The 9,569-nt window shown below is 41.6% G+C and overlaps 1 long non-coding RNA gene across 1 annotated transcript; it reads right to left on the minus strand.

Moving 5' to 3' along the window:
• Positions 1–841: 841 nt before the first annotated feature.
• LOC105947941 lies at positions 842–5,787 on the minus strand. The gene is made up of 3 exons (XR_001171349.3): positions 5,609–5,787; positions 4,860–4,903; positions 842–1,140 (listed from the first exon to the last, which is right to left on the minus strand). It is a non-coding gene; the product is annotated as an uncharacterized LOC105947941 (long non-coding RNA).
• Positions 5,788–9,569: the final 3,782 nt, after the last annotated feature.

Consider the following 9,569-nt stretch of genomic DNA (forward strand, 5'->3'; position numbering starts at 1 on the left):
TGCAAATGCCAGCTGCGACATAAGGCATGGGAATCTGGCCACGGGCATCATCTAGGTCTTTTGGAAAGGGAGAGAAAGGGAGAGAAACACATGCCAACTGGAGGGCAGAGCAGCCACAAACAGTCTGCCTGCAACTTAGCACTAAACATGATTTATTGGTAGATAGAAAAATATACAAGCCTCATATAATTACTGCATACCATACCATACAATGTTATTCCAATAACCTGCATGGCCAGCTTTAGACAAACTAAATATCAGGGCAGCATTTTAATGTACATTTATATTTTTCTGACTTGTATGTTTATTGGTGCCCTCTACTATTTACTTTCTGGTCTGTACTACAGTCCTGCATGGGCCAGGTTGAGCAGACCCATGCCCAACCTGGAACCACTGGCCCGCAAACCAACCCACACCCACAACCCTGACTACCTGACCCAAGTGATGTCACCATGGACCAGAAGTGACATGACAGGCAAAGGGAAAAACATTCTTTAATGTCAGGGGCAGGCAGGAGGGCTAAGATCCACAGCTGAACCAGATACCCAGGTGGGGTACTGCTTTGTGGGTATTCCGCGGGTACCCGTGGGTATTTTGCAGTTCTCTAGTCTGCACCCAAAGAAGTAGACACCAGTGATGAACTGTGTGATTTTAGGGCACACTGTGGTACAAAACAAGGTCAATAACGCTTGTGATATTCATGGCAACAGAGCATTAAGTAGTTGTTTAGCTCTCAAGCTGGGTTGGGACAGCTTAGACCTCTCTTCTCTATCTCTGAAGCTGAGCTGAGTGGATGCCAGGAGTGTAATCACAAACGAGAGACATAAAAGAGACAAAAACATTATGGCAGCGGCTTTTACTAATGATAATTGCTTTCCCTTTCCTTGTGCTCATGTTTGTACCTGGCTTCCACAAGGAATGCATTTGCAAGCATTGAATAGGCAGCCCTGAAACACCTTTCACCAAGGTGAGGGGGACAGACAGATGGAGTCTGAGGGCATTTATCTTCACCGGTGTAGAATATCTGTTGAGACAGGTATGATTTGACATATTAGCTACATTCACCGACGTGCACTCTCGTTGATTAAGTTACATAGACCAGGGCTAAGGTGACAGTCAGACAGCACGGACAAGGCCAATCTGAAAAAAGAAAAAGAAAAAGCAGAGTTGTTAAAAATAAATTAATAATATGATAAATTTCCACTGCCCCAGAAAGGTAAGCCTGGCCTGACCCCCAGTGACCTGGCACAGAAGGAAATCTGCTAAAGAATATATCCTGTGTGCAGCTAAGCAGGACAATTTCATTAGATAATGGAGCCGGCTTTAATGAATGCTTCTCCTGATTACATGTCTTTGCAAAAGGGATTTAAGCCCGGCAAATTAAAAGGAATACAGGACTAATTTATTCAAGGGGCTGTAAGCCAAACATAATATTTGCCTTAATGAAAGCAAATTTAATTCTAAGCAACTTTCCAATAGATATAAATTACACATTTTTAATGATTTTAAGACTTCTTGTAAAAGTTCTTGTTAGAAAGTAGCATAACACTGGCCTGCTGGGTCACTGGGAGAAAGCCGGTGGGCCCCGGTCCTGTTGGGCATATGGGCAGGCTATGTAGCGCAGTGGTGGAGTTCCGGGGGTTGCAGTGAATAATGATTGATAGTGAAAATCATGGAGGGGAGGTGGTGTCAGGTGGTGTGCCAGAGAGCTTGGTAGGGCCTTTATATGTTATCTGTAGGCCCTGCCTTCCCCAGTCTGGCACTGTAAGAATCTATTTCTACTGTAAGAAAGGAGTAGTTGACCTTTGCTATTCTTTGCACCTCTGGTTCTTACTACATACACCATTAAAACAATGTTGCTGTAGACAGTTTCCTGCCAGCCAAGACCCCAGTTCCCACAATTCAATGCACCCAATCTGTCATTGTCCTTCTTTACAGGTCTGTCAATCGCAGAACATGCAAGGCATCATGGGAACTGGAGTCTTGGCTGAAGCAGAGCTGGCTATTAAATATTATTATGCCCAGCAGTGTAGAGGATATAAGCATATCATCTCTACTTTGCTATTAATTGCATAGAAAGTCATGCAAAATATATATTTTATCTTTTTTAGGTGTAGGTTCACCTCCTCATAACTCCCAAACTCCTATATCTACTATTAAGGTCCCCATACACGAGCTTGGCGACACATCTACGGGTGGGCGATATCGGGGAGCGTTTAGGTAAAAAAAAAATAATTTGATCGTTTGGCCCTGGGGCCAAACGATCGGATTATGTGGGCGGCAATGGGGCAGTCGGTTCGGGGACCACATCAAAGAGCCGATGCGGTCCCCGATCCGACTGAATTTTCTAACCTGGCCGATCGATATCTGGACAATTTCAGGCCAGATATTGGTCAGGCAGGCCCCTCGTTTCTGCCCCTACACGGGCCGATAAGCTGCCGAATCAGTCCAAGGGACCGATATTGGCAGCTACTATCGGCCCATGTATGGGGACCTTTACTCTAAGTCATTACTATTTGAATACCAACACTTATAAGTTGACATTCCTCTTTGATGTTTAGTTACGAGTTTAGTTAGCATTGCATTCAGGGCTCGCTGTCAAAATGCCATGTGTGCCTGATTATTGAAGCGCAATTTCACTGTGCCAATTGATGAAGGTTACTGAGGGAAAGGTGGAGCTTGCAGGGTGCACCTGTGTCAGTAAGCTTGCTGGGCTCAACTTGGAACACTAGGCGGCACAGAGCAAGTGGCACCAAGCATAACTATATGCAAGTGCAAGGGGCAAATTTTGACACAGGTACCTTTCATGAACAACTGTATTTTTTTCAGCAGCAACTGTGGCCAAACATGCGCAACTGCAATTGCACTTGCCTTTGTAAATGACCACTGTAGGCTTCTAAGTAAACCATTTTCATATAAATATACTATTTTAGTAGTACAGGTATAGGACCAATTATCCAGAATGTGTGGAACCAAGGGTGTTCCTGATAAGGGGTCTTTCCGTAATGTGGATCTTCATACCTTAAGTCTATAAAAAAATCAATAAAACAGTAATAAAACTCAATAGGATTATTTGCATCCAATAAGGATTAATTATATCTTAGTTTGAATCAAATACAAAGCACTGTTTTGTTTTTACAGAGAAAAAGGAAATCAATTTTAAAAATCTGAATTATTTGACTAAAATGGAGTCTATGGGAGACGGGCTTTCCGTAATTCGGAGCTTTCTGGATATTGGTTCCCGGATAACGGATCCCATACCCATACATGCCATTGGGTAACCCTAAATAGAAAATTGACATTTGAAGTACTATGGGCCGCCCCCTGGGATCAGAGGATTCACAGTGTACACAAACAAGCCAAGGCACGCATAGTCCACACAATTAGAGCTCTGGTACACGGGGAGATTAGTCGCCCGCGGCAAAACTCCCTGCTCGCGGGCGACTAATCTCCCCGAGTTGCCTTCCCCCTGCCATACCACCGGCGAACATGTAAGTCGCCGGCGGGATGGCAGCGCGGCGGCGCGATTTCGCGCAAATCGCCGAAAAAGACTCGCGAGGGAGATTAGTCGCCCGCGAACAGGGAGTTTTGCCACGGGCGACTAATCTCCCCGTGTACCAGAGCCCTTAATGGGCAAAGTTCTGCCTTTTACTCCCACACTACTTCCTAGAGCTGCATTATTTCCTGTCAGCTGATCTCTGAGGGAGCACACAGCCCATCACTAAATGGCGGCTCAAGGGAAAGGGTGTAAAAGGGTAATATTTACTGATATATATTCCAGTTTGGCAAGATATCTGTGCTGTGTATGCTTTGATTATTATTATAATGCGCAATAATGACTATTCCCCTACATTACATAACAGTTATGTCTATACAAACCTGACAAATGTAAGTATCTGATTATTATTATTATTATTACACTGTAAATGACAAACTCCCCCCCCAAGTTTCTGCCAGTTTTGTGTCCATCCCAGCTGGCAGCAGAATCCCAGTTACAAATTTATGGTATCTTTACCCTGTTGCAATGAATTTAAATTAACAACAGCGTCTGGCCATGATGTTGTTGAGGAAAAAGAGGGCTGATCCGATGTTTTTCTGGTTATGAAAGCTGTGAGGCAAGTTATCTGAGGTTTCCAATGTTTTTCCTAACCAGAAGATCTTTATCCCTTAATATCTTAGAATTAAAAAAATATAAATAATGAAGGTAAATTGCAAAAGTGCTTCGAGTAGCACGCTCATCAATTCTACATTCACTTATTTTAAAGGTTTAATGATCCCTTAAACATTGGGCTTTCTGATGCTGATCTACACTTAATAAACTTAACACCCGTAATAAATTTAATATATCCTCTAATTACCATGCTGTAATCAACATCTAATCATTATGTAGTTATTGTGCTTTGAGGTTTGTGCAACCCAGAGGCTTGTCAAGGCAGAACATTGTAGATGGCAATTAATAAATATGAAATGATCTTTGCTCGAATACAAGGTTGCTATGTTGGTTAAACATGGAGTTATTGCTTAGATCAGTAGCAAAATGATGAGGTTTAAAGAGTGTTACTTTAGTGAGCAAAACCAGGGGCCAAAGGTAAGGGAGCCAACTGCCCTGACTAAATTATGTTTATATCAGGCATAGAAATAGGAACCACATTTTTACAAAACAGAAATTTCTGAAATAATAATGTTTTCTAAAAATGTTGCAAATGAAGGCAGCACAACGGCACCTTTTGTGAAATAACAGATTATTATGATGTAATGAGGCTGGATGTAGGAATACACACACACACACACATATATATATATATATCCACATATAGTGATCTGATAATTCTGTTTGTCAGAGAAACAGCGCAGCTTACTGTGATCTTTCCCTCAGGCTGCAGTCATTCCTCTTCTCTTTGAACTGGATGAAAGCAAAGAATGTCATAATTCCCATATTCCCAAACAGTGCTGATCCACTGACATCAGTGGTTCTTAATACAAGGATATATCTAGTGTTCCCAAAGGGCTCCTGTTTTGAGGGGCCAGGGAGGTTTAAGGGCAGGGCAATGAGGGCAACATGCCCGGGGTTCTTAGTCTCTGGGGGGTCCTCATTTAGCTTACACATAACTTTTTTGTTACTTATTTGTTTCGATTATCTTTCCGCAGGGGTGTACAACCAACAGCAGCCTTTGATCTATAAGCTCCAACACCTCATTAAGAGCAAGGCTAGGATTTATATTTCTACTGTTCCTAAGTTATTTACCCAATTGGTTTGCTAGTTTGTGACATTGTTTTTGACATCTGGTTTTAAAGCAATAATCTGTTTTGACAGATTGTCACTGTACCATACTGGTGGCACTGCAGTATAGTAACCCTTCCCCTTGGCACTTTTGCATTTTAATGCAGGTTGGAGTGGTTAAGGGAAAGCGGTGGGAACTGTTAGTTTAGGGGACCTGTGTAGAAATAGTGCAAGGTCCCACTGATCATGCAGGGGCCCCTGTTTATTGACCCTAACACTAAAACTGCCATCTGGAAGTAGAGAATTTTCTTTAGGGAGGTGTCAGAGGTGCAATGTCGGGAGTTCATCGTTGTGAATCCCCCAGCCACCCCTGTGCTTAACACTTACCCATGTTCCGCACCCCACTCCCCAATTTATGCCTCAGAGCCGAGACATGCTGCTGCCTGTAGCTGCCACAAGCATATTTCCTGACAGGATAAACAGAGGGTTTGGGCTGGTGGGGCCCTAGAGGGCCAGGGTCCACTGAATTTTCTCCCGGTGCCCGCTGGTCCAGTGCAACCAGACCATAGCTGAAAGAAAGAAAAAGAAATATATATATATAAATCCTGGTATGTTTCATACTAGATACTATACTATAATAGCCATTATATTACTGTTCTTAAAGCCATTCTTCCACGGGAGGTTTTGCTTGATGCAGGAAAAACCTTGACAATGGGGGACAAACAGGGTGACAATGCTTAAATTCTGGATTTTTTAAAACCTAACCCCAACAACCTACAGCACTTATCATTATTAACATATTAAAATGGGCTTACTTGAATGCAAACCACATTCCACATAGGCTTCAGGTATATTTAAGGGACACCTAAAGACCATCACAAACATTAACCAACAATTAACCAACAAAAAAATTATATTCTAATAAGTTATCTATTTAAAAAATCTTATCAAATTGGCATATACACGCTGCACATATAAGTAAATATTGCCTTGTTACATTTTTGTCCCTCTAGACACCATTTAGTGATGGGCTGTGTGCTCCCTCAGAGATCACATGACCAGAAATAGTGCAGCTCTGACTGTAACAGGAAGTAGTGAAAAGTAGTGATGCAGCCTAGCATGAATGCATGGCTTTGGTGTGTGTGAGCACAGCAACTATAAATGTGTTTCTATATGGGATTATCCAATGGCACACAAAACCAGAAAAGAAAAATAAAGGCTGTGGCAGTCAGGGTTTCCTATAAATGTGCTGCTGCTTGCTGATAAAATGCTTAGCAGCCAGTGGGCCATTGGCATTTACCTTTGGGCCATTGGCATTTACCTTTGGGCCACTGACATCAGGGGAGTCCCAAGACATCAGGGGAAAGCATGAAAGAGCTCTAACTATATTGGCCTTCTGTAATTGAAAGCCCATACAGCAGCCCAACACAGATTCAACAAATACACAAATATATGGTTATAAATTGATTTATTTTCTCTGTTGTTTACACTGCTGAGTTGTGTTTCCAGTGATCAGACAAAGGCATGTGTTTATTGATGTTTAAGGTATCTGCATCCTCAAAAACACACAATTATGGCAATTTCCTCATTAGGTTTTGGTATTTGAGCAATGCAGCTCGTAATGCAGTCGTAAAAGACTCCTCTCAGGTTACCCTTAAATAGCAACTGAACAAATCCCATTAAATTGGTTTAGTGTAACATTTAGCTTAATGCTATGATAGCCAAACCACTTGTTAGTTACCTGGATATCTAAGAATGGTAATAGAGGAGGATGACAAGGCCAACTTTCCAGTTGTTAAATCCACTTTGGTCAATGCAAGTTTAGGGGAGGAGACAGGATCATTTTTAAGAACTATGATAACAGAGGCTGCTGGGTTTTTTCATCCAACCAATGGCAGCTCATTCAGAGCTGTTTTTAAGAGGGTGTAATTAGGGTAGACTGTCTGGGCTCTGCATACCTCCCAACTTTTGAATTCTTAACTGAGGAACAATTTAGACCATGTCCACATTTTGCCCCAACATGCCGCAAACCTCACGGTTTCAGGCATAGCCTTGCCCATTTTTGGGTCGGTGAGGTGCCAGTCTGTGGCACTAGTCCTGTGTTGTACTATAGTAATATGGTGCCAATCTTACTCCAGAAAACAGTAAACCATAGCAAACAATTAGATCTTTACATTCATAAATGCACTAGATAAACCAAGCTAATTGTTGATAGGTTGATAAAGGTGGCTAAATTAAAATTTAATCCATTCTTGTACATTTTTGTGACTTTTCACAAATTTTCACCACAAGTTTGCAAATTCGTCAGGGAAGCAAAATGGACAGATTCGCTCATCACTAATCAATCCCCATGCTAGTAGGCCTGACTTGATTTTCAATGTATATATGAACTCTTCTGTCTACCCAGGCTATATGAAAGCATGACACAACTGTAAAGGGTAATTTATTGAAGCTTTTCAAGATCTTTTCACTAATGAGTTTCGGAAAAAATCTTGAATTCAAAATATAGGAAATTCTATGTAACCCCTCCCAAACAATATAAGTGATTCTATCCTTATTCATAGACATAATTCTATCCTTACTCATTACCCCTTTTTTGGGGGATGGGTGGAAAAAGAAGAAAATAGAAGCAACAGAAAACTTTACAATCTTTCCACCTTGCTTACCTTGAAAGAGAGAGAGGGAGAGCAAGCAACTGGTTGTAACATCTTCCCAATCTTAGACAAAACTCACACCCTCCAAGCTCCAACATGACACAGAACAGATTAGTTATGAAAAATGGCTAATTCTGTCTGGAGGAACATTGCTCGTGTGGTGAGTTTGCAGACACATTTCAGGTCAAACAAAAGAAAACTCTAGGGGTCTTTTAACTCACAGGAATGTATGAAGAACAAGAGGTCATACTTGAAGATTAGAGTAAAGGTGTTTTCACCTTCAGCAATGGGAGATAAATTGACCCGCCCAAGGTCCTTCACTCTGACAGCGGTAAAACTATGGAATTCTCTGCTAATGGTGGTTGTTATATCAGATACCCTAAATGCCTAATTCTATGGAGAAGGGTTTTCTTAATTTATATATAAATTATATATATAGATTATATATATAAAGATTATACCTTACAACCAGCAAGTTAGAAATATAGATTAGCTTCATTCTGAGCCAGGCCTAGTCATATTGACACCCAAGGCAATACTATTTGACCCAGCTCCCTGCCAGCCCTCACCCGACCCATTCACACCTGTACACAGCCCACCACCCCACTGCCTACATTGCTATGGCTCAACTTGTCTTACTCACTTACTTCACCCCCCCCCCCTAGGAAAGGGCCTACCCTACGTACCCCTTGTTCCAGCCCTGGCAGCAATGTCTCTGTTTTCCCTGTTAACTCACAGAATAGCAAAAAAACATAAATGACTCTTAATTAAAACTATAGGCAAAAAGTATATTCAGCACAAGCGCTGTTCATGGCTCAAATAGGTAGTACGGCCTTGTTTAAAAATGAGGTCAATGAATAGGGCTTGTACTGAATATACTGGGGCTCATTTATAAAGGCTGGGCAAATTTGCACCTGGGCAGTGACCATAGCAAACAATCAGTGATAAACTTTTTTTAAACCAGCTACAGGAAGAACAATAAGAGCAAAATCTGATAGGTTGCCATGGGAAGAATTTGTAGTCCAAGACTGGGATCCTTGACCAGTTACTTGGAGAACAAAAGGTATGCATGACAACTGAAAAATGCTTTGTACAACATAGCAGCACTCTGGAGCCAGCTTGCCATGGCAGTTTTTCAAGTACTCAACTCTTCTTCTCCCCAAATTTGTTTACCAGTGAAAATGAAAGCTGATAAGGATTAAAGTATTTAGCATGGGGTCCTGGGTGGCATGTGGCCTGCAGAGATAAACTGACAGGATAATTGTTTCACCTTGTTGGAACATCTCATTAGCTCCATAGCTCATAAGCAGCTCCATAGCCTCATTTCTCTTCATAAGGCTGGAATGGGCCGTGTGGTGCGGCAGTGATGGACGGGCTGGGATTTATCCACCAGCAGAACATGTGTTGCTTCAGGCTCCTGCTACACAATGGAGCACAATGAAGCCTCCTTCAGCCAGATGGGTTAAGGATCAAGTTAGAATATTCATGATAAAACAGTTATATTATTCATGTCTCAAAATACATAGCTACATTATAGGGTATCGGGTTTCCTGGTGTAAAGTCCCAGAAAACTGAGAAGTTTTGTGGATTTTTTCCCTAAACAAGGATTTTACTTACAACAACTACTCATCTTATGATCAAGGAATGTGCCAAACAATAAAAAGAAATGGAATTGGCCTGCAGCTTAAGCAATT

Source organism: Xenopus tropicalis, chromosome 7 (assembly GCF_000004195.4).
Source record: "Xenopus tropicalis strain Nigerian chromosome 7, UCB_Xtro_10.0, whole genome shotgun sequence".
NCBI lineage: Eukaryota > Metazoa > Chordata > Amphibia > Anura > Pipidae > Xenopus > Xenopus tropicalis.